Below are 23,010 nucleotides of genomic sequence, written 5' to 3'. Positions count from 1 at the left end.
TCATGTTGCAACTTGCAAGTGGACACTTCCCGATAGGACAGATAATCCACTGGAGCGGAAGAGTAAACATCAATTAGTCTGTTAGAGAAGTAATTGACGACCAATAAGAAGTAATGAGGACAGGTATGGAGGAATCAAGGGGATCCGCATTCCAGTCCATGATCAGTGACCTCCCAAACAGAACAGGCTGAGAAAGGCATGCTGATGACCCAAGGCTCGTGACTGATTAACCAGCCAGGCTATCTGATCAATATGATTCTGTAGGACCAGATGATGGGTATGTGCTTCAGGGTCGGTAGAAGGGTATCGCAGGCTGAAAGAAGACATGGGTTGTCCTTGGTCAAGTCTAGGAGGTGTGGGATTAAAGTTTACAAATGCAGAGCCAGGGTGATCAGGACAGGACAAGCCTGGGTTCTTCTCACATCATCAAAGACCCTGGGAAGGAGGCAGAAGGGAGGGAAGGCATAGCCAAAGAGCTTTGCTCAGAAAGACTGAAGAATTTGGCAACTTGCAGATTAGACAGGATAAGGAAATCATCTATTAAAAAGGGACTTGAAAGCGAGTTAAGTGCCTAAAATATTGGAGTTCCCGAATGGGAGACCGCAATCTTTCAGATACTTGGAGTACCGCTCAGTACTCTGCTGTCAAGTTTGAAAGAGTGATGCTTGTTTGGTGGGTGTGCCTGAGGGCTGTGGAGTGTGTTGCTCCTGCCGGATCCCGTGCCTGCTGCATGCCTGTAGGATTTGACGTGTTGCCCCCCTCCCCGTCCGGGCGTCTTGCTGCTTTGTCCTGCTGCGTCCCCCGCCCCCCGCCCCCGCCCTATAGCTGCTGCTTTGCGAACCTCCTGCAGCCACCAATGCTGCTTGTAGTCGTCCCTCTATGACGGACGGGTCCTGGTATGTTAGCCCCTGCGTAAGCGAGCTGAGATGTCTGTTGGTTTTCTGCAATAGCTCCGCACCGAAAGTTTGCTGTTTCCCTCCGATTGTTGCGGGGGGGTTGGGAGAAAAGGTGGTAGTGGACGATTTACCTATAAGTTACCCTCTCCATGAGCTGCGGTCCTAGTACTCGCCGGAGTGTCAGGACGGGACCGTGTGCCTAGGATTCGATTCCAGTTCACAAAACCCAGAAAATGTAAGACCCTCCACTCTTCACTGGTCGCGCCGTTGTACTCCTCACCAGGGCCGAGGGTGTGTCTCTCCCTGTATGTTAGGATGCTGATATTGTTTATGACTCCTGATATGATACACCTCCATTGGACACATTTGTCGATATCGCGGCCTGCCTCCGGGTTGTTGGCGTGACGCAGTGTAACCATCCCTTTGCACAATAAAGGTCTTTAAAAAAAAAAAAAAAAAAAAAAGTTTGAAAGAGTGATAAGATATTCAGCGTAAACAATTTTACTGTTTCTCATGCAACGGTCCCGGTGGTCCCTTTAGAGGTCTGTTAGGGCGTTTTAGAGGATGCCATTGAGTTTATTGATATATATTTGATTGTGGACATATTATGCATCCAGAGAAGGTTGCAAACTTGAGACTTCAGTCGGACTAAGCTCTTCACACTTCAGGTTCTAGCCAGGACCTCCGTAATACCGATGTGAAAGAGAAGTTCAGCTAGGGTCCAAACTCCCAACTCCCACCAGTAGACCAGCCATTTCTATTCTATTGATCTGCTCGCATTGGACTGTAATTTGATGCTCTCACCATAGGAAAAGGAGATTGTAAGTGGCTTGTAAGCCTGAAAGGGAACTCCACAATATCAGGTTATGGAAGCATAATTACTTAGCTTAAGCTGGTACTATTTACGACCCGAGAACCATGAAAGGTGAGTCACTCTGGCTAGGTTGCCCTCCATCAAGCTGCATATGACAGATAGATCTTCTGGCTTATGCTCTACCACTGACCCTCTGAGAGCTGTGGACATGAAAGGGCATAGTTACGAGAGTTTATTGCCACAGGAACGTCACTTTTTAAGGCGTTCCTGTGGCGATAAACACTTTGCCTTATCTACAAGGCAGCGTTAAGCTACTTAACGTTGCTTACCGCCCTCTTGTGACTCAGGCCCCCTTTCATGCAGCCCTTAGGGGCCTATTAGCATAGCGGGTGAATTGCCACCGCTGGCCCGGCGGTGGTCACCGCCGGCGTGGCGGTAGCGATCTGCTCGCCAAATGACCCATCTTCACCCCCGCCATATTAGCATGGCAAGGGGCACCGCTGCGGATGCAAAGACCGTCCACCACTTTTCCGCCGGTCGGATTGCCGGCCGGACAGAAAATGGTCACCGCCATCCACATTAGGATGTGCCATTTTTAGGGCCTTTCCATGGTGGAGACTCCGCCATTGAAAGGCATGCAGAGTTCACTTTGGGGGCCCGCTGGGGGCCCCCAGGGGGGTGGGGGGCTGCACTTGGGGGGTACATTGGCATACACAAGGTGGCAGGCACTGCGCGGTGCCTGTCACGTTATGCATGCCAACGCACAACATGCATATATTGCATTGTGGTGGGTGCTGCTTACAGCGGTGGCGGTGGCATCCTAATTGCCATGGCAGGACTGCCGTACCTCTGGCGGTCGGTCCTGTGTACTGTTACGGTGGCGGGTGGACATCATAATGGACCTCTAAGTGTGTAGGGGCAGGCACTGGGTGTTCAGCTGCAACACCCATTGTTTTTGACGCTGCCTCCTATTTACAAGGGTGGGGTAAATATGGGGCAGCGCTAAAATTAAGACTGAAAAAAACCTGGTCTTAAAATGGCGAAATAAGGAGAAATTAATAATTTCTCCTCGTTTTTGCTGTCTCTATGTGTTCTGCATTGTGCAGCACACATTGAAACTGCAAATTGCCATGAATGATTGTTTATGTGCAGGAAGGTGTCCCTTTCTGCACATAAACAGTCATTTAAAAATGACGATTTGCAATTTCTATGTGTGCTGCACAATGCAGCACACATAAGAGTTACACATCACCATTAGTTATTGTTTATGTGCAGGTAGGAACACCTTCCTGCACATGAACAATCATTCCATCAACACAGGCACCCTTGCACTAAGGTGCAAGGGTGCCTGTGTTGGCGCTAGGCAGCTGAATTTAGTGCCAGCGCTAAGGTAAACGCAGAGGTGTGCCATATCGTTGTAAATACGGCACATCCCTGTGTTTTCAGAATGGCAGAGCGCAGCGGTAGCAATCTTGGCTTAATGCCGTGCCATTCTCTTGTAAATATGCCCCAAAGTGTGCAGAGAGCTACACTGTTCCCCAGACCTTGGAAATAAATGTTCTTCATCCACAGCCTCGGCCACCACAATCGTATTTGAGTTTGGAGTGCACCGTAAGAAGGATAGATTTGTTGTGCTGGGCACAGTGCTGGACTGGGTAAAGGCTGTGGTCACAACCTAGTAAATTACAACTGGAAACTCTTGCTTCAAACTTCTTTTTCTACTGATTTCCTCATCACAGGATTTTTTTTTACCCAACAACCTATTCCACTTTTATTCTTTTTATAGTGAGTTTTGTGTTAGTTAAACACAACTTTGTGAGTTTATCAGCATACCCTGATGCTCAATTGTCTTGATTTAGTAATTTTTTTGTTGAATGGTATAGTGAGACATCGAAAATAGCAAAACCCTGAAATATAGAGAAAGTTCAAGAAACCTAGGGGCATATTTACAAGCTTGCGATAAAAAACTTATCGCCGCTTTTGCGGCCGTTTTCGGCCGAAAAGCGGCGATAATTTTATCGCCTAACTAGCAAGGCCACGCTAACGCGTGAAACCTTGCTTTAGCGTCGGGATTCCTAATGCCCAGCTCTGCATCTCTAATGAGATGCAAAGTGGGCGTTCCTGACCTAACATGACAGGAGAAATGTCGCTAAGCGACATTTCTCCTATCATCAAGCCCCACGCTATGAAGCATAGCGTCAGGAAAAGTAGCGATAACCCCTGTTATCGGTACTTTCCTTACGCCTGCTTCAGGACTGACTTAGCCATGATATCCTATGGAAGGTGGATATCATGGCTAAGTTTGTGAGTCCCTATCAGCAAGCTAACGCCACACTACGTGAGATTATCGCTGGGTTTCCAGCGATAATCTCACGTTAGGCAGTTAGCATGAGGATTTTTATCGCTGAGGAGATAAGCGTTGATAATAGCACGCTATCTCAGCGATAAAAATCCACGTTACCCGGCGATAATTATCCTCACGCTAAGAGCGCTGAGCGATAATTATCGCCGGTTGTTGCTGATATGCCCCCTATTGTCCTGAATTGCGTTCTTAGACTTGAGAGCCTCAATTGTTGAGCCGAATAATATATTGCAAGATGGTAAGTGTCAGGTGGGTTGAAGGCTGTGGTTGGCCAGTCAGCCATTGAGCCTAAGATCATAGCGCCAGGAAAGTCTCCAGCGTGAGTTGTACGCTATACAAATACACATTACATAACATAACGCTATATTATTTCTCTGTGATGCATGAGAGGGAAAGAAATGTCCACTTGTTCACAATGTTTGTTTTCTGTCATCTTGTCTGGTGGTTCCTTAATAAAAACGTGCCTAATAAACCGAATACAACCACTTTGATTTAATTTTATTCAATAAACGTGGACAGGCCTTGAACGTAGGTTTGTGCACAATTATTGCAGGTCAGTTCAAGCATTGCTCACCTCTGAGATTTCAACGACCTTTCATACTGTGTGATGGCCAGTACTGTTCTCAGCTTGCATCCGGGAGGCACTTTGGTTGCATCTCATACATTTAAAATGGAATCCGCCTTCTGGACTAATGACAATGATGAGTTCTCCAGAACCTGCAAGTAACAAAATGGCGTCTCAGATGTCATTTGCTGGTTAATGTCTTTTACATAAAAACCTGTTCTCTCCTCCTTTTGACCATCATTCACAATGGTTTGAAAGCCCTTGAAAGGCAGCGGCTGCCTCGGCGTCAGAATATTTGCTTTGCAAATGTCTGCAGACTTCGCTAAGAACTGCAAAGGCTTTTCTCTGGAAAGTGGGGCCTGGAAGAAAGAAAGAACATACACTCGACTCTGACAAAGAGGCACCTCTGTAGCCCTTAAATACTGTAAATATCTAATTCTATTGACAGTATGCGCGAGGGCTGCGGCCTATTCACGGCTCTGGCGAGGAGCCAGATCTAAAGTTTAATTTTCCCTTTGAAGAAAGCAGCTTTTCTGCTCAAGACGGGCATGAAAATGCTCCTTGGAATAATGTCTTTCTTTGGTCATTCAATTTCGGAGCAGCTGTAGCATTTTTCTGAAGGACTCCAGCCAAGTGGAATCACTGCCCTTCTGTTGCCATATGTTTCTCGAAAGTTCAGCTATTCCTCGCACGCCAAATGTTGGGAATGAATAGAAAACAACGAAAGCCTCCGTATCATATTTTAATTAAATATCTATTGCTTTAGATTCTAACCCAGGATGCGATGCAGAAATATCATATTGAGCCTAACATTATCAAAGCAACGCTGGTCACAAGAGTGTGGTGAAGTTTTACCACATGACGTGCCCTCTGGAATCAAAATTACTACTTTCAGGTGCAAGGTCCCTTTAAAAAAAGGTGAACAGAGCTGAATTCATGGCTGGGCCTGCCAATGTCCCTCACAGCATGGCACCATGGGCCATGCCAGGTGCAGCAGGAGCACCATGGTTTCTAATTTTCTGCAGTGAGGTCACAATGGGGAGAGAATGTGGCCTAACGGCTAGGGCGGTCGAGCTGAGAAGCGGGGTTCGAGTCTCCCCAAGGACACTCAACATTCAGTGATTCTGGGCAAATCACTTAATCTCCCCATGCCTAACAACAATGAATGTGTCCCTCTGTAACATAACTGGAGTTCATGTAAAGCGCTCTGATCCCTTCAAGTCTAGTTCACTATATAAAACTCCCCCCCCCAAAAAATAAACTGTGCCCCTAGGCAGATTTTCATTTTCTCTCCAGCATTTGCATGATTTGTATTGACCCTTAAATATGTACAACATAAACATGTGGGGACATTTAGTAATATTATTTTTCACCTAAACACATTGTAAACTGAGCTTTTTTTTCTTGCATGCATGCACATTTGTAAAGTGTAAACCTAGTTAGAGAGCAACAGAGTGCCCTAGTTAGAGAGAAAGAGAGTGCTGAACTTCGGCCACACTCAAAATAAAGGATTCAGGGATTTGTTTACAAGAGCAGAATATGCAGGGCCGGCTGGTCATTCTTACTTGCTGTGCAGGGCAGGGGCTGCTTTTGCAACAGGATGGCCTGCGTGACCCACCCAGGTCCCAGGACCTAATTATAGTCTGCCTCCTATAGTGTGGGATTGGTTTGAATATTTACTTGAGGGCTGATTTTGGATCCTAGTCAAACCCTGAGAATACAGTGGGAAGCAAATCCTATTGTTTGCAGATGTAGTGTTCTTTGAAGAAGGACTCTTCAACCCCTTTCTGAACTACAGAAGGGTTTTGCACATCCTGATGTTGACCAGAATATTATTCTAGCTACCCGAAGCATAGACAGAGAAGTCTGAATATGTCCTGACGTCCAATATATGTATGCCTGTGGAGACGTTTGGGTGAAATTGCAGAAAAATATGTGGATATATGTGTGAAAACACCAATTTCCAAGTGGTATTTACCAAAATCCTGTAAACAGGAGTATTTCCCCCCCCCTCTCACCCACAGACATACTGATGCCCCTGTGGTAGACATGCCAGCCTTAGGGTGTTCTTCCCCAACTTTGTGCCTGCCTCCATTTTCTGACCTTGTTTTTGCTGGTTTTAAGATTCTGCACACTTTACCACTCCTGCCAGTGAAAACTGCTTATACTCTCTCCCCTAAAAATGGTAATATTGGCTTAACTCCAATTATCATATTTAATTTACTTATAAGTCTCTAATAAAGTGCACCACCTGGGCCCAAGACCTGTAAATTAAATGCAACTAGTGGGCCTGCAGTACTCATTGTTCCACACACTTAAGTAGCCCTCCAATTATGGCTCAGTCTTGCTATTGCAAAGCCTGTATCTGCAGTTTAACACTGGTACTTCGACCGGGCAAATAAACCTCTTGCCAGGACTAAACCATCCCCTTTTTATACACAGAAATCACCCCTAAGGTAGGCCTGTGTGACCCACAGGGCAGGGTACAATGTATTTCAAAGGCAGGACACATACTTTTAAGTTATACATGTCTTGGTAGTGAAAATCTCCCAATTTCTGTTTTCACCACTGCAAGGCCTATCTCTTACATAGGATAACATTGGGATTAACGTATTTCATCTTCTAAGTGTAATTCCCAAATTTGAAGACATAGACTTTTCAAGTGTTGGGACAGCCACACATAAACAAAGCTTAGGTGCGTCTTGGTGGGCCTTCCTGCGAGATGGGAGGGAGTAGCTGGGCACAGCCTTGCATGTACACCTGAATTGGTTGTGTTCTGTCCACACACAAAGGGCAGCATACCCTTGTGTGGTGAGTCCAAAGTCAGGGCAGGAAGGGAGGACTTCTGTGCACTTCAAAGCTTTCTTTCAAGTTTCCACCACTTCAAAGGCACATCTGGGTATAAGTACTGGACCTCTGGCACCATGACTTTAGTACACTTCTGGACCTGTGTCCAGGAAGAACTACCCTGCTGCTGATAGGACTGCCACCCTGCTGGACTGCTGCTTTGAGGGATTCTTGCCTTGCTGAGCTGCCCCGCTTCCTGCTGTCCTCCTGCCTGGGTGAGAAGGACTCGAACTGCATCACTTGAACCCAGAGTGACTATGTGGGCTTGGTGGCTTTCCCTCTGTTCTAAGTATCAGGGATTCCACTCATCCTGCTAGAGCACCTGGACTTTTCTTGCTGCAAGTTTGGCCCTGCCAAGTGGTGCCAACCCTGTCCTGGGCACTTGGAAGTGAATACAAAGTGCTGCTTCAAACAAAACTCACGCATCCTCATCAGAACCGGTGCATCTTCGTCTTTGCATTAGTCAAATCCAGCGCATCCTCGTCCTTCTGTGGTTGGACCTGGCGCATCACCTTCGGAACCCGTGCTTCAACCTCAGAACCGGTGCATCGGCTTTGGAATCAGCGCATCGCCCTCGGAATCGACGCATCACCTACTGAGGGAGCTGCAGCCCTGCATAGCATTCAGAGCCAGTGAATCTCATATGAAAGCGACACATCACTGCAGATGGGTGGAGAAAATCGACATATCTCGTTCACTGCATGGCTCAAGCACCGCAAGCTTAGGGGAAAACAACAGCACCACAAGCTTGTGAAGTAAGTACCGGCCACATACAGGGTAGGCCCAGAGTGACACTGGTTGTGCTGGAGTGAGGTTTTCCCTAAGATTCGTATACCTCCTCCATTTTATCATTTTGAATTAAAACGAATAACTGATTAATATTAATAGTATTAATGGTTTGCTGTGTTTGAATAATCAACATTACTAATTAGAAAATACACGTGGGAATCGCATTTGCATGGCCTGATTGATATGTAAACTAATTTCGTACGAATACTAATGTCAGATATTTAGAATTTGCATGTTATACGTTGCTTTTGTGATGTGATTTGTGAATTATGCTTTAAAATGTGAGTATAAACCACAATGCGTGTTGCTTTTGCTAGATAAATACACACACATAAAGGGTTTAGTGAGGGAAAAACATTTTAATAGTCATTTCCATGTATTAATTATGTTTTGTGTTTCTTTGCTTAAGTTGACCTTTCTGGAGTGGCCACAAAATGGCTGCCATCCCTATTTTGACGGACAGACGATATACAGAAGTCACTGAGTGAAGTGCGCCTGCGCTAAAAGATGAGCAACAATAACCTCATCCTGACCCCAGGCAGACTGTACTCGTGAAGGTCGCACCGGGAGGAGTGCCAATCCTCAGACAATGGACTTCCTTAAACTAAGAACTGTTATAATTGATGACATCATGGACACAAACCCGTATGAACCAAAATGCCCTGAATGGACAAGTAACTGTTGCAAATTATTAGTAAATTGAGAATTACATCAAATGAAACATCGAGCGCATGCGAATCAGGAAGAATGATCCTGGTTCCACCAATCAGATTTGTTTAAAAACATGTATTATAACATTTTGTTGTTGATTTTACTATAAAAGAAGTAGACTAGAGAGGGCCAATGGTCGTCGCACTTTAGCTTGTTTTCCTGACGTTATGCTGACGGAGAGGACGGTGACACTGCTGGACAGCTGCTTGCCAGAGACTCTGATGGACTGATCAGATGCCCAATTAATTTATGAACTGATTGATCGATTTATGGGCATAGAGACGAAAGATTTGAATTTGACATAGAGGACGCCATTTAGCCAGATTAGGTAAATATGCGAATCAAAATATTGAATGCTTTATGATTCTCTTATGCTTTATTTAGATAAACATTTCAATTCATTTAAGAACTGTGTCGGTTATTATTTGAAGTGTATTGATGTATATTGTGCCTATCCATGGGAGGAATTGCTAGGTTAAAGGTATAGACCCTGGTGAGGTAGGGAGGAATAGGTGAACTCATTACTCATTAGGGATTTGTGCATTCTCCTCGCATTTCCAGCGCATGGAATAGAGAAAGGATTCCCCTCTCTCGAGGACCATTGATCTGAAGTAGAATGAATGATTGGTGTTATGGGCCCCACCAGTGAATGAGTGAATGAATGTGGTTGAAGAGATCTGTGGTCTGTGACGTAGAAAGGGGATTTTGGTATTCAGCGCTGGAGCAGTTTTTCTGGTAGCAGAATGATGGTTAGCTATTGTTTTGGGTTTAGTGACGATTGCTTGTAAATAGCTTATTGATTATTGATTGGTATTGGTTTATGTACTAACACTCTATGTTGAGTCGCGACGAGGTATGTGTTGTTTGCACGGCTTCTGGGATGTAGGAAGTCGGAAGTTTGTAACAGTTCCGTAGTAGAGCAGAGGTAAGCGCTGCTCTTGAGAAAGACGGAATTGTTGTAGCCCTGTAGGTACACAGGGGAAACGTGTGACAAGTGAAGTTGCACGGCGCATTGTCTGGGTTCGATTCGGCGGCATCGTCGTGTGTTGCCATTAGAAATATTCTCGGTGTGAGAGAAGTGTGTATGATAGCGAAGGTTACCTGTGAAATTGTGGTCTTTAAGTACCAGGAAACCAATTGGCATACCGATAACGCTTATCACTGAAAGGGTGGTAGGTGTTCTCTGAGCTTGTTAGAAGGACAAAGTAGAGAGAAGCGCTGCTTTGTTAACGAATGGTATATTCTGTAGTAGGGCAGAGGTAAGCGCTGCTCTCGAGAAAGACAGAAGTCTGCGTGAATGATCTACATTTTCCCTGTATGACAGTGTGTGTATGAAAAAGGCATTCTAATTAATGGCAAAACTCTAGTGTTATTTAATTCTAGAGAAGTGGTTAGTTGATGCTTGATAGAAGAGTGAAGTAGAGGGATGTGCTACTTTATCAACGGAAGTAACGATTCCGCAGTAGGGCAGAGGTAAGCGCTGCTCTCGGGAAAGACGGAATTCTCGTAAGAAAGGTCTTTTGCTGTTCTTTGGTTAGCGAATCAGACAATGGAGATGTTTTAGTGTTGTTACTAACAGAATCGTAAAAGTTACAGTAAAAGTTTACGGAGCGGTCTTGTAAAAGAGGGGTAGACGAGAGCAGAGCAGAGCTGCCGCAGCGGCTGCTGACGTCAGAACGACCGCGCTGGGATTGGACAGTAGATTGGAGGCGTAAAACGCTCCGGATTGGTGTGTTAGTGTAAAGCCGCGCTAAGAGTGGAGGAATACAGAGTGACGTAAACGCTCCCTGATTGGTGCGTTAGTGTGAGTCGCGCTGAGATTGGAGGATTGTGATAGTGACATAGACGCTCCTGATTGGTGCGTTAGTAAGAGTCACGCTGTGAGTGGACAGAATAGTGGTACCATTGTAAGAAGACTAAACGGTACACGGAAATCGAGAAAATGTATTACCAACCACCAGAAAAGAAGAAATCGTGGTTTGGGAAAATTAAAAAGTGGTTCAAGAAAGATAAAGTAGTTGAGACTAGGGAAGGACAGTTACTTCCTCCACCGAAAACACCCGCATCTATAATGATTGCGAAATATGGGTATCATACTTGTATTTGGTTAGATAATTGGGTAAAATACACCAAGGACGATGGAGTCCTGGCGTTTCCAGAACATGGTTCCTTTAATTTGGCTGTTTTGAGAAACCTCCGAGACAAAATGATGGACTTAGAAGCAAGACCTAGACGACGCAGTTTGAGGCCTTGACGAAATGGAAAGACGAAATGCATGAACGAGAAAAGCAGAGAAGTGGTAGGGGTTACCGATACATGTTCGGTAGATCATAAGGACATGAGACACATGATGACCGGATGAAAAGGTGGCGGAATGCAAGTATGACTGAGGGTATGTATCCTGTGAGAATGGTAGGAGAGAATGAAGGGAGAAAATGCACCGAGAAAAGGCGTAATGTGGATATGAGTGGGTATGAAGTGAATGAATCAGAAGATGATGTTCTTGATGAGGTGTTTTACAAAAACCCACCACCGTATCGACCAGAACCAGAAGCATTGTCACCAAGTGCCCCAATGAGAGAAACATTACGAATAATTAAAACAGAGACTATGTCACCAGAATTAGGGAAAAGTAACTCTGCAAGAGAGATAGAAAAACAGACAGAAAGTAGGGTAAATGGTGAGAATTCAGTAGAACTGGCCAAAACTACCCTAGAATTAACTGAGAAAATAAGAGAATTGACCAAAAATATAGAAGCCGTAACAGTTCCAGTAACGATAGGTCCAGTAATGCCCATATTTGAGAAACAAAAAGATACTGAACATTGTCTGACAGTGCTGTACAGAAGCCAAAATCTAATTGAAAATACTGAACGGAGTCAAATTGAGAATCCGTGGGACCGACAATAAATATGTTTGAACGGAGCGTTTCAAATAATCCATTTGTAAATCAAATTTATGCTGAAAAGAGCAGAATGACAGTGGAAACATTATTAGAACCACAAAAGGCCCCAGAACAAAATAATGTAGACAACCCAGTAGGGCCTTCTGTAGAAGAATTAAGCGAATGGCTCAGAGAGCTACAGAAAAAGGATCAAGAATCCCAGTCAATAGATGTAGCCAAATTACGAATGGTATTAGAAGAATTAATAGTAGGAACTATCCCTACTGAAAAATTGAAAAACTATCAGGATGAGGAATTGTTGTTTCTCTGCAAGAGTGCAACGTGGAGAGCGAAAAACTTGCATGAAAGATTAGAGGAAATTGCAAAAGAAATGGGAATAGATTTTGACAAAGTAAAAGCACTGCAAAAATCTTATCGAGTTGCTTTCACTGAGAAGGATATAGAGAACATGAATACTACAGGAAGGATAGGTCAAATTAAGGACATAATCGGTTTGTTGAGAAAATGGGGAGATGTGGACAGATGGAGAAGTAAGTGGTGTAGAAGACGCGATAATATTACAGAAAAGACTGTTTCAGCATTCCCCGTTAGAGAGAAAGAAAAGGTAACGACAGAATACCCCATGAGAGAGATTCCAGGAGGAGGGTATGTACATGTTCCATGGACAAGACAGGACATTTTGTCTTTCACAAATGATTTCCCTCGACTATGCGAAAAGCCCGTTGAGTGGTACCGGCAGGTAGACAGATTTGTAAAATTGTCAAAGGTATTATGGATAGATTTGAATAGTCTATTCGATATAATAGTACCAGCAAATTTGTGGACAGAATGCAAGCTGATGATAAATTGGCCCACTCAGGAGTATCCTAGGGACCCTAAGACGGGAGCTCCCGACCCAGAAGTAATGAAGAAATATGAGCAAGTTATGGCATTTCTGAAAAATAAGGTACCCCCTAAAGAGACCGATTGGGTAAAAACTGACAGAACCCAACAGGAAAGCAATGAGTCAGTACATGCATAATATGAGAGGCTAATTCAGGCTTTTAAACAGTTCAGTGGAGAAGAGAACCTGAGTGATAAAGATTTGAGTCATTTCGTATACAGATTTGTATATGGTTTACGCCCAGAAATTGGTGATATGATAAAGCAGCATACAGTTGATTGGCAAAATAAGAAAATAGATGAAGTTTTGAGACATGCAAAATATTTCAGCGATGAGATTGAGGCAAAACAGCGAAAATTGAAAGAAAAGGCAATGTGGGCACAGGTAAAGGTAGCCGAATGACAGGAAGCTCAGTTGGTAGAACAAGCGAACAATCCAGGAGTAAGACCAAGATTTGGTTCAGGGAAAAGGAAAGGTAATATAGAAGAAGCTAAAAAGACATTCCCATGTCACAATTGCGGTGAGTTAGGGCATTGGAAATCCGAGTGTAAGAACCCTCCAAATACTAATAATGAAAATCGATCGTTGAATCCACAGGTGCAGAAAGAGGTGGGTGGTCAACCGCAGCAACAGCAGCAGGTGGTTACCTCCCAGAATCAGGTGCCAAAACCCCCTTTCCCACAGAACAGAAACTCACAGAAGTATAGTAAGGAATCGGGATTCCACAATGAAGAACAGGTAAATAAACCAAAACGCGCTCGCACTGTTTCGCAGTATTGGCTGCAACATGATGAGAGTGATTCAGAAATGGGTTATTGACGGTGCCGAAGGGAGGAAGAAGAGTTCGTACTTGGCGCAACTCTAGAAGTGGACCAGACAGGACCATTTGTAGATGGGAAGATTAATGATGATAACATTACTTTCCTAGTGGACACTGGCGCTACTCGATCTACTGTTAGATCAGCTGATGTTAAGAATCTTCCTCTTTCGGATGAAACGATCCAAGTAGTTGGTGTATCTAACCAACAGTTAAAAACATACCTTACAGAACCCGTAAAGGTTAGAATAGGGAAATTTTCTGAAATGCACCGATTTGTGGTGTGTGACACTAGTCCTGTGAACTTGCTAGGTAGGGACCTGTTGTGCAAGATGAATTGCACTATATTTTGTACTCCAGATGGACTAGCTTTTGAAACACCAGATGAGGATGTATTGTATAAAATGACCATAGCTAACAGAGAATGTGAGAATATTGGAACATATGCAGTATTTAATCCAGATGAACTGCCTAAAGAATTGAAACTGTCTGTAAAAGCAGAGGTTTGGGATTTCACCGGAGAAGATGTAGGGCTAATGAGAAACGTAGACCCAGTAAAAATTACTGTAAAGGAAGGAGTAAGTTATCCAAACATTCCTCAGTATAGATTGACACCTGAAATAATTGAAGGAGTAACTCCAATAATTGAGAAGATGATCAAGCAAGGAATTCTGAGAGAAATAATGAGCAGTCCATGTAACTCACCCATAATGGGCCTGAAAAAGCCAAATGGGAAATTCAGAATAGTGCAAGACCTGAGAAAGGTAAACAAAATCGTTGTACCATGCTGTCCCATTGTACCAAATCCATCAGTGATTTTGTATCAGATTCCCCATGATGCAGAATGGTATACAGTGATTGATTTGTGCCATGCGTTCTTTTCCATCCCATTGCATCACGACAGTCAGCAAATTTTTGCATTTCGGTTTGGAGACCGTATTTTGGCATGGTGCCGAATCCCACAGGGGTATACAGAAAGCCCCTCAAAATTTAATCAATTGTTGAAAAAGTCATTGGAAAGTCTGCAAATGCCCGAGAGTTCAGTATTAGTACAGTATATCAACAACCTCCTTGTGGCGTCGAAAACTCGTGAAGCTTGTGAAGTAGACACTATAGCCTTACTAAATCACCTGGCAGATGTAGGACTAAAAGTGTCCCCAGCCAAACTGCAGTATTGTAAGAAAGAAGTACAGTATTTGGGACATAACATTGAAAAAGGATTGAGGAAAATAACAATAGACAGAATCAGAATCATAAAAGGAATGAGAGCCCACATGACTCAAAGAGAAGTGAGAATGTTTCTGGTGATGGTAGGGTACTGCCGCCAGTGGATCAGCAACTTTTCGCTGATTGCAAAACCTCTGGTACGGCTAACAAGGAGTGATGTAAAAGATCCCCTTGAATTGAATAAGGAAGAATTAGCAGCATTCAAACGATTGAAAGATGGATTGTGTGAAGCCCCAGCATTGGGTATGCCTGATTATGAAAAAGAATTTGAGTTATATTGCAGTGAAAGAAATGGATGTGCACTTTCTGTGTGAATCCAGAAGCATGGAAGATTGAGGAGACCAATTGCATATTATTCATCGATGCTTGATCCAGTAGCCGTAGGCTTACCTGGTTGTCTGAAAGCAGTAGCTGCAACATGTTGAAGTTTGGAGCAGAGTGAAGGAATCGTGATGGGATATCCTTTGAAAGTGTTTGTACCTCATGATGTGGCGATTCTTCTAACAAGGAGTCGTACTCAGTATATGACACATAGTCGGCTGACTAAGTATGAGAAAGTCATATTAGGTGCAACAAATGTGAGCCTTGCGAGATGTGTGAATGTGAATCCAGCAACGTTGTTACCAGATGCTGAGAATGTGGAAGTGAGAGATGAAGCAGATCATGATTGTTTGGATGTGCTTGGGTATTGTACGAAATGCGACGGGACATAAAAGATGTACCTTTGGCAGAAAATGATTATGTAATGTTTGTTGATGGGTCATGTTTGAGAACAGAAGAAGAGGTGTTGAGTGCAGCATATGCAGTGTGCATGGTTGCAGCAGTGATAGAGGCATCCTATCTAAAAGGAGTAAAATCTGCTCAAGTAGCAGAATTAGTGGCTCTGACTCGAGCATGCAAAATTGGGAAAGGTGTGAGAGTGACTGTGATAACTGACAGCCAGTATGGCTTCGGAGTTGTCCACGATTTTGGCCAGTTGTGGCTACAAAGAGGTTTCCTAACCTCAAGTGGAACTCCTATAAAGAATGCTGAAGTGGTTGGAAAGTTGATTGAGGCGATACAGCTGCCTCAACAATTGGCTGTGGTGAAATGTGCTGCCCATAACCAAGGTGAGGATTACGTTACTGTCGGCAACAGATATGCCAATGACATGGCACAGTACTGTGCCAGGAATCAATATTCAGTCAATCGGGCAAAGGAGAAAGAAATGACTTCCTATTCCTTAATGTTTACTAACGTTGTAGGGACATGGGAAGATGTGAGACAATTGCAGGAGGAAGCAGGAGATGAGGAAACAAGGCAGTGGGTAAAAGCAGGATGTGCACCAAGGGAAAAGGATCAGGTGTGGGTCTATCGGGATGGAAGACCAGTCCTACTAGATAGCATGTTGTCTACCATGGCACGGATGTATCATGGCCAGGGACACATAGGGAGAGATGCTATGATTAGGTCGTTTAAACAAACCTGGTACAACCCAAAATTCAGAATTATATCAGAGAGTCTATGTCAGAGATGTCTAATTTGTCAGCAATACAATCCTGGGAGAAAGACAGTGGTGAGCCTAGGAACTATAGGCCGAGAAGGAGGGCCTTTTACCAGAATGCAGATCGATTTCATTGAGATGCCAACATGTAACAGATTGAGGTACGTTCTGGTCATAGTCTGCCTATTCTCCAGGTGGGTAGAAGCATACCCGACAAGGAGAAATGATGGATTGACAGTAGCAAAGCTGCTTTTGAGAGAATTCATCCCCAGGTTCGGGTTCCCAGTGACCCTTGAATCAGACAGAGGAGGGCATTTCTATAATGAGATTGTAAAATTGGTCAGTGAAGCATTGAATGTACAACAGAAACTGCATTGTGCCTACCGACCACAGGCTTCTGGTGTGGTTGAACAAATGAATGGTACAATCAAAAACAGAATTGGAAAAATGTGTTTAGCCACAGGAATGAAATGGCCTGATGTCTTGCCTCTAGTTTTGATGCCCATACGTGCAACCCCAGATAGAACTACAGGGTTAAGTCCTCATGAAATAATCATGGGACGTGCAATGAGGCATGCTTACCTACCAGTCAACAAACTGATGACGATTTCTGATGACATGGTGTTGGAGTACTGCAAAGGCCTGGCTGACGCAGTTCATTCTGTGTTTCATCAGGTTGGAGCGGATGCCACCACCCTTGAAAAGAAGCCAGCCCATGATCTAAGCCCAGGAGATTGGGTGAGGATAAAGGTCCACAGAAGAAGAAACTGTTTAGTTCCCAGGTGGGGAAAACCAAGACAAGTCATTCTGACCACAACAGCTGTGAAGTGTGCTGGACTGAAAAACTGGATCCATGCCAGCCATACCCTGAGAATACCAAATCCAGCGGATTGCAAGGAGAAAGAGTACTATGATGAATCAGGGTCAAGTACTGAATCAGACAACAAAGAGCCAAAAACACGAGAAAATCCTGAAAGGGGGGAAAACGAACCAAAACAGATTCTAGTTCCCAGAAGTGTCTCTCTGAGAAGAAACAGGTAAAGAGGTGCCTTCAAGGGATTTATTTAACAGATAATTTGTATAATTTCAAACATCAATTAGAGGTAGGTTAGTTATGTACCTACAATCTTAATTACTGACACTTTTTATATTCTTATGTAAACTCAGTTTATCAGATCAAACGTCAAAAATTGTGCGAATGTATCATCACAAATTGACCTTAATAGAACAAGGAGGAAAGGGAGAAGAAAAGAAGAAGAAATCGGGTGTATATATAAAAATTGAATTTATGATCACAGTTCAAAAGGGTACTACAAATAACAACAATTATTCATACAGAGGAAGGAAATGATTCAATTCTTCATGCCTTCACTTTCCAGTTGATCAAACACTTTTTCACAAAAACAAAGAATTATTTCGCTGGAAAACAGTGTGAGAGTCGACGTTTCGGTCTTTAAGTTTTCTTTGACAAGACCATCCTCAGGACAATTATATTTAAAAGGTTGACCCCTATTAAAGTAAAAAACATTATCATAAAAAATGAAAAATCAACACCCATACCAATAATACGTTTCCTCCAAAAAGTATATATCATTTTCTTATTTACAATTCTAGTGGTTCATTTCAAATATGTCTCTACACATGTGGCAAACCATCAATCATTTACTTAAGGAAGAGATAAATTATTTGAAAGAAATATGCGAATACATAAGTATATCAAAATAGAACATTTCAAATTCATCATCAAAGAGTAACGACTTAACTCATGGTGACAAGCATATATCTCCGCATAATACTCTTTGCATTTTTAGGATGGTTTGCTTTTGGTATTGCAAATTATACCATTTCCTCAGATTACTGACCAATACTTAATGTGTGGTTACCTTAGTTGGCAATAGTAGTCTCTTGAGTTGTTACTTCTTTACTTGGAGTTGTAATTTGCCAATAATGGCATCTATTATGTATGAATTTGGCAAAATTGACTTAACAAATAGCTGAGGTTATTACTTCTTGTGCCACATGAATCTGAATATTATCAGCAACCGATCCTGAATGTTATCAATTACAACGTCATTTTGTCCTCGCAACAGTTGTAATTGTTGCATCGTATATATCTTAATCCACATCCTACAATATTGCAAATTCTTTGTCTTATTATTAATCCTAAATGGTGTCCCTATGAATAATGAGAACAAAGCCTATACGGGGTTAGCAATATTGGCGTTATGTCTACTTACGACATCAGACAGTTTCGTATAAACGATAAAATGTACCTTAGTATCTTGACTCTATCCCAATGAAAGAATAGGACAATTGTCTTCGTTGGTCCCAACTATTGTAGTATTGGTCTAAAATGAGAAAATATGCAAAACTAAACATAGTGTCATTGCATAAAACGGTATACGAGCAGGGCAGGGAAAATAGCGGGTTGTAATTATTTGCAACACCATTGATGCAAGAAAAAGGAGGGAGTTGGGGAGCTTCGTTGTATTAGCAAGCGAAGTCTCAATGGTGGAATCATACGGTAAAAATTACAAATAGATATCTAAATGTTCGCGTCTTCGATCTAAACACCATTGAGACTTCGCTTGCTAATACAACGAAGTTCCCCAACTCCCTCCTTTTTCTTGCATCAATGGTGTTGCAAATAATTACAACCCGCTATTTTCCCTGCCCTGCTCGTATACCGTTTTATGCAATGACACTATGTTTAGTTTTGCATATTTTCTCATTTTAGACCAATACTACAATAGTTGGGACCAACGAAGACAATTGTCCTATTCTTTCATTGGGATAGAGTCAAGATACTAAGGTACATATTATAGTTTATACAAAACTGTCTGATGTCGTAAGTAGACATAACGCCAATATTACTAACCCTGTATAGGCTTTGTTCTCATTATTCATAGGGACACCATTTAGGATTAATCATAAGACAAAGAATTTGCAATATTGTAGGATGTAGATTAAGATATATACGATGCAACAATTACAACTGTTGCGAGGACAAAATGACGTTGTAATTGATAACATTCAGGATCGGTTGCTGATAATATTCAGATTCATGTGGCACAAGAAGTAATAACCTCAGCTATTTGTTAAGTCAGTTTTGCCAAATTCATAGATAATAGATAACATTATTGGCAAATTACAACTCCAAGTAAAGAAGTAACAACTCAAGAGACTACTATTGCCAACTAAGGTAACCACACATTAAGTATTGGTCAGTAATCTGAGGAAATGGTATAATTTGCAATACCATAAGCAAACCATCCTAAAAATGCAGAGAGTATTATGCGGAGATATATGCTTGTCACCACGAGTTAAGTCGTTACTCTTTGATGATAAATTTGAAATATTCTATTTTGATATACTTATTATGTATTCGCATATTTCTTTCAAATAATTTATCTCTTCCTTAGGTAAATGATTGATGGTTTGCCACATGTGTAGAGACATATTTGAAATGAACCACTAGAATTGTAAATAAGAAAATGACATATACATTTTGGAGGAAAAGTATTATAGGTATGGGTGTTGATTTTTTATTTTTTTATGATAATGTTTTTTATTTTAATAGGGGTCAACCTTTTAAATATAATTGTCCTGAGGATGGTCTTGTCAAAGAAAACTTAAAGACCGAAACGTCGACTCTCACACTGTTTTCCAGTGAAATAATTCTTTGTTTTTGTGAAAAAGTGTTTGATCAACTGGAAAGTGAAGGCATGAAGAATTGAATCATTTCCTTCCTCTGTATGAATAATTGTTGTTATTTGTAGTACCCTTTTGAACTCTGATTATAAATTAAATTTTTATATATACACCCCAAATTCTACTTCTTTTTTTCTCCCTTTCCTCCTTGTTCTATTTAAGTCAATTTTTGATGATACATTCGCACAATTTTTGACGTTTGATCTGATAAACTGAGTTTACATAAGAATATAAAAAGTGTCAGTAATTAAGATTGTAGGTATATGTTAGACCTGGCATCATTGGCATGAGTCTCTCCTCCATTTTTTTCTGTTTGCCTCCTCTGTTTACGATGTTTTTGCTGGATTATTGCTTTGGGCACTGTGCCACTGCTGATCAGTGCCACAGTGCAAGTGCTCCCTATGTTAAATTGTTACATTGATTGGTGTTACCATGATTGGCTTGGTTGACTTACTGTTCAGACCCTAGTCTAGTGCACTGCATGTGCCAAGGGCGTGTAAGTTAACTGCTGCTGGTGGGCTTGCAGCACTGGTTGTGCCACCCGCAGAAGCAGCTTGTAAAATGTGTCTCAGGCCTGCCACTGCAGCGCCTGCGTGCAGTCCCTGACTGCCATGTCGACTTGGCAAGGAAACCTACTTGCCAGTCTCTAAACCTTCACTTTGCCACATTTCAGACACCTCTATGGTAGGCCCTAGGGCAGGGTGCATTGTTGGTAAAAGGTAGGTCATGCCCTGATGTGTGTGGCATGACCTAATAGTGAATTACAGCTATTTTCGTTTTTCACTATTGAAGGGCTACCTGCCTCCCATAGGCCAGAATGGGCAGACGGATTATTAACTCCATTATAATCTATCTGACTCAGGGAGCATGGTGGCAGGTCGAGTTTAGTATCCCTGAACTCAGAATTTAATAACACACCCTTTAGGATGGATGGTTTTTAAATTCTATGTTTGAAAATAGCCCTTTTTAGAAAGTGGCTATTTTCTTGTCCCACTATCCACCGGTCTCTGCTGGTTTGGTGTGTGTGTCAGGGGCTGGGTGGCTCCAGAGGTCTGAATGAGTCAGTGTGGGGTGAATGAGGCATTTACACATAGAGTGAGGGAAGAGTAGCCTGCCCTGCCTGACACAATGCTGGCTCCACCTCCTGCTGGGCGACTGATAGCCCTGCTCCTGCCAGTGACAATGCTGGCTCCGCCTCCTGCTGGGCGGCTGAGGACCCTGCCCTGCTCAGTGAATAGGCCAGGTGCCTCTGCCTGGCAACACCCACAACAAACCTGAGATGGTGGGAATTTCCCTGCTTGGACAAAGGGAACAAAGGAGAAATGGGGTATAAGAGAAGGACCCCTGAACCAAGAACTCAGATCACTTCTGACAAGGAAACCTGTACCAAGGACAAGAAGCCTGCTGATCTAAGGACTTACCTCCCCTTTCTGCCAGAGTGCTGTTTTGCTGTGGAGGAACCTGAAAGCTGCTTCTTTATTTTTGCCAAGGAACAAGGATAGAGGAACTTGGTGTGTACTCTCTAAAAGCTTGCTAGAACATCTCCAAGGGCTGGAAGAGTGCCAGTCCCCTGTTGAAGTCACAGGGCCAAAGGACTTCACCATCTACTGAATTGCTGAATTGCTGGAAAGTGTTGTTTCCAGTACACAAGGGAAAATCTGCAGTCTCGACGCCGCCGACGCCGCCGAATCCAGCTCGACATCGTGAGTAACGGCTCCAGTGTCCCGAGCCTTCGACGCCGACTGCCGGGCCCGATCGACGCCAGCAGCAACACCAGTGAGCAGTGGGTATCGGCCCCGGCTCCAAGTGACCCCGTCTCGACGCCGGTATCGACGCCAGTGAGGAGTGAGTATCGGCTCCACCTCCAAGCGACCCCGTCCCGACGCCGCTGCTGATCGCATCGACTCGACGCCCTTCTCGACGCTGTGAGTGCTGCTCCGGCCCGACATCCCTCGACGCCGCTGCGGATCGACCCGAATCCGAGGCACGATCGACGCCGACCTCGACGCCGACATCTCGATGCCGTGGATCATCGTTTTCTTCATTTCTCAAGGTACTGTACTTGTGGGGTCTGTTGCAACTCCAGGCTCGACGTAGCGCTCCTCGCGGTCGACGCCGAACCTTGGGAATATCGTAGACTCGACGTCGTGTGACTCCTGTGGGAGCCACATTGTTGCCAAAAAACTGTGTTTCAGAAGAATACTTAATTTTGTTGCTAAAGAACTATTTGTCAAGAAGAAACCTTACGTGAACTATCATTTTTCCTTCCAAAGAGTATTTATTAAGACTGTGGTATATTTTTGTCGTTATTTGGTCTTGTGCTAAGCCTTATATAAAAATACTATTTTTATAATAACTTCTGTGTCGTGTCCATCTGTAGTGTATTCACTTTATTACTGTATGTGGTCATAAATGCCTAACACACTGCCTCTGAGATAAGCCTGTCTGCTCTGCCAAGCTACCAAGGGGGTAGCAGGGGTTATCTGAGTGTGTAATCCCCTTGCCCTGACTAGAGTTGGTTGGTCCCTATTTGTCAGAAGTGTATACCTCTGCCAACTAGAGACCGCCGGTTCTAACATTGGTGGTCAGCGGTGAGGATTGAACTTTGCATTTATGACTCATGTGCAGTGATTAGTGTACGCTACATAGTGAAAGCAGACCATAACACAGCCACATTCTGTTTTGGTAGGATATCCTATTTTTGTTCTCCGCTTTCCTGGAACTTATTTTTTTAAACACTGCCAGTTTTGACCGTGGAGAATGCCGGAGCTGCTACACCTGTGGAGAATGTTGTGGGGGAATTTGATAAGGAGAAGATAGATTCCTACACGCTAAAAGATCTAAAAGGATTTTGCAAGCAGTTTAAAGTTCCTACCACAGGTGTCACAAAGAAAGACGGCTTCCTCAAAGCGCTGAAGGCCTGGTTAGAGGCCAGAAATCCCTCTGATCCGGTGGTGGTACCGGAAGAGGAAGAAGAAGAGGAAGAGGAAGAGCCCACAG

Source organism: Triturus cristatus, chromosome 2_2 (genome assembly GCF_964204655.1).
Source record: "Triturus cristatus chromosome 2_2, aTriCri1.1, whole genome shotgun sequence".
Lineage (NCBI taxonomy): Eukaryota > Metazoa > Chordata > Amphibia > Caudata > Salamandridae > Triturus > Triturus cristatus.
The sequence above is the reverse complement of the archived record's forward strand: the minus strand, read 5'-3'. Positions refer to the sequence as shown.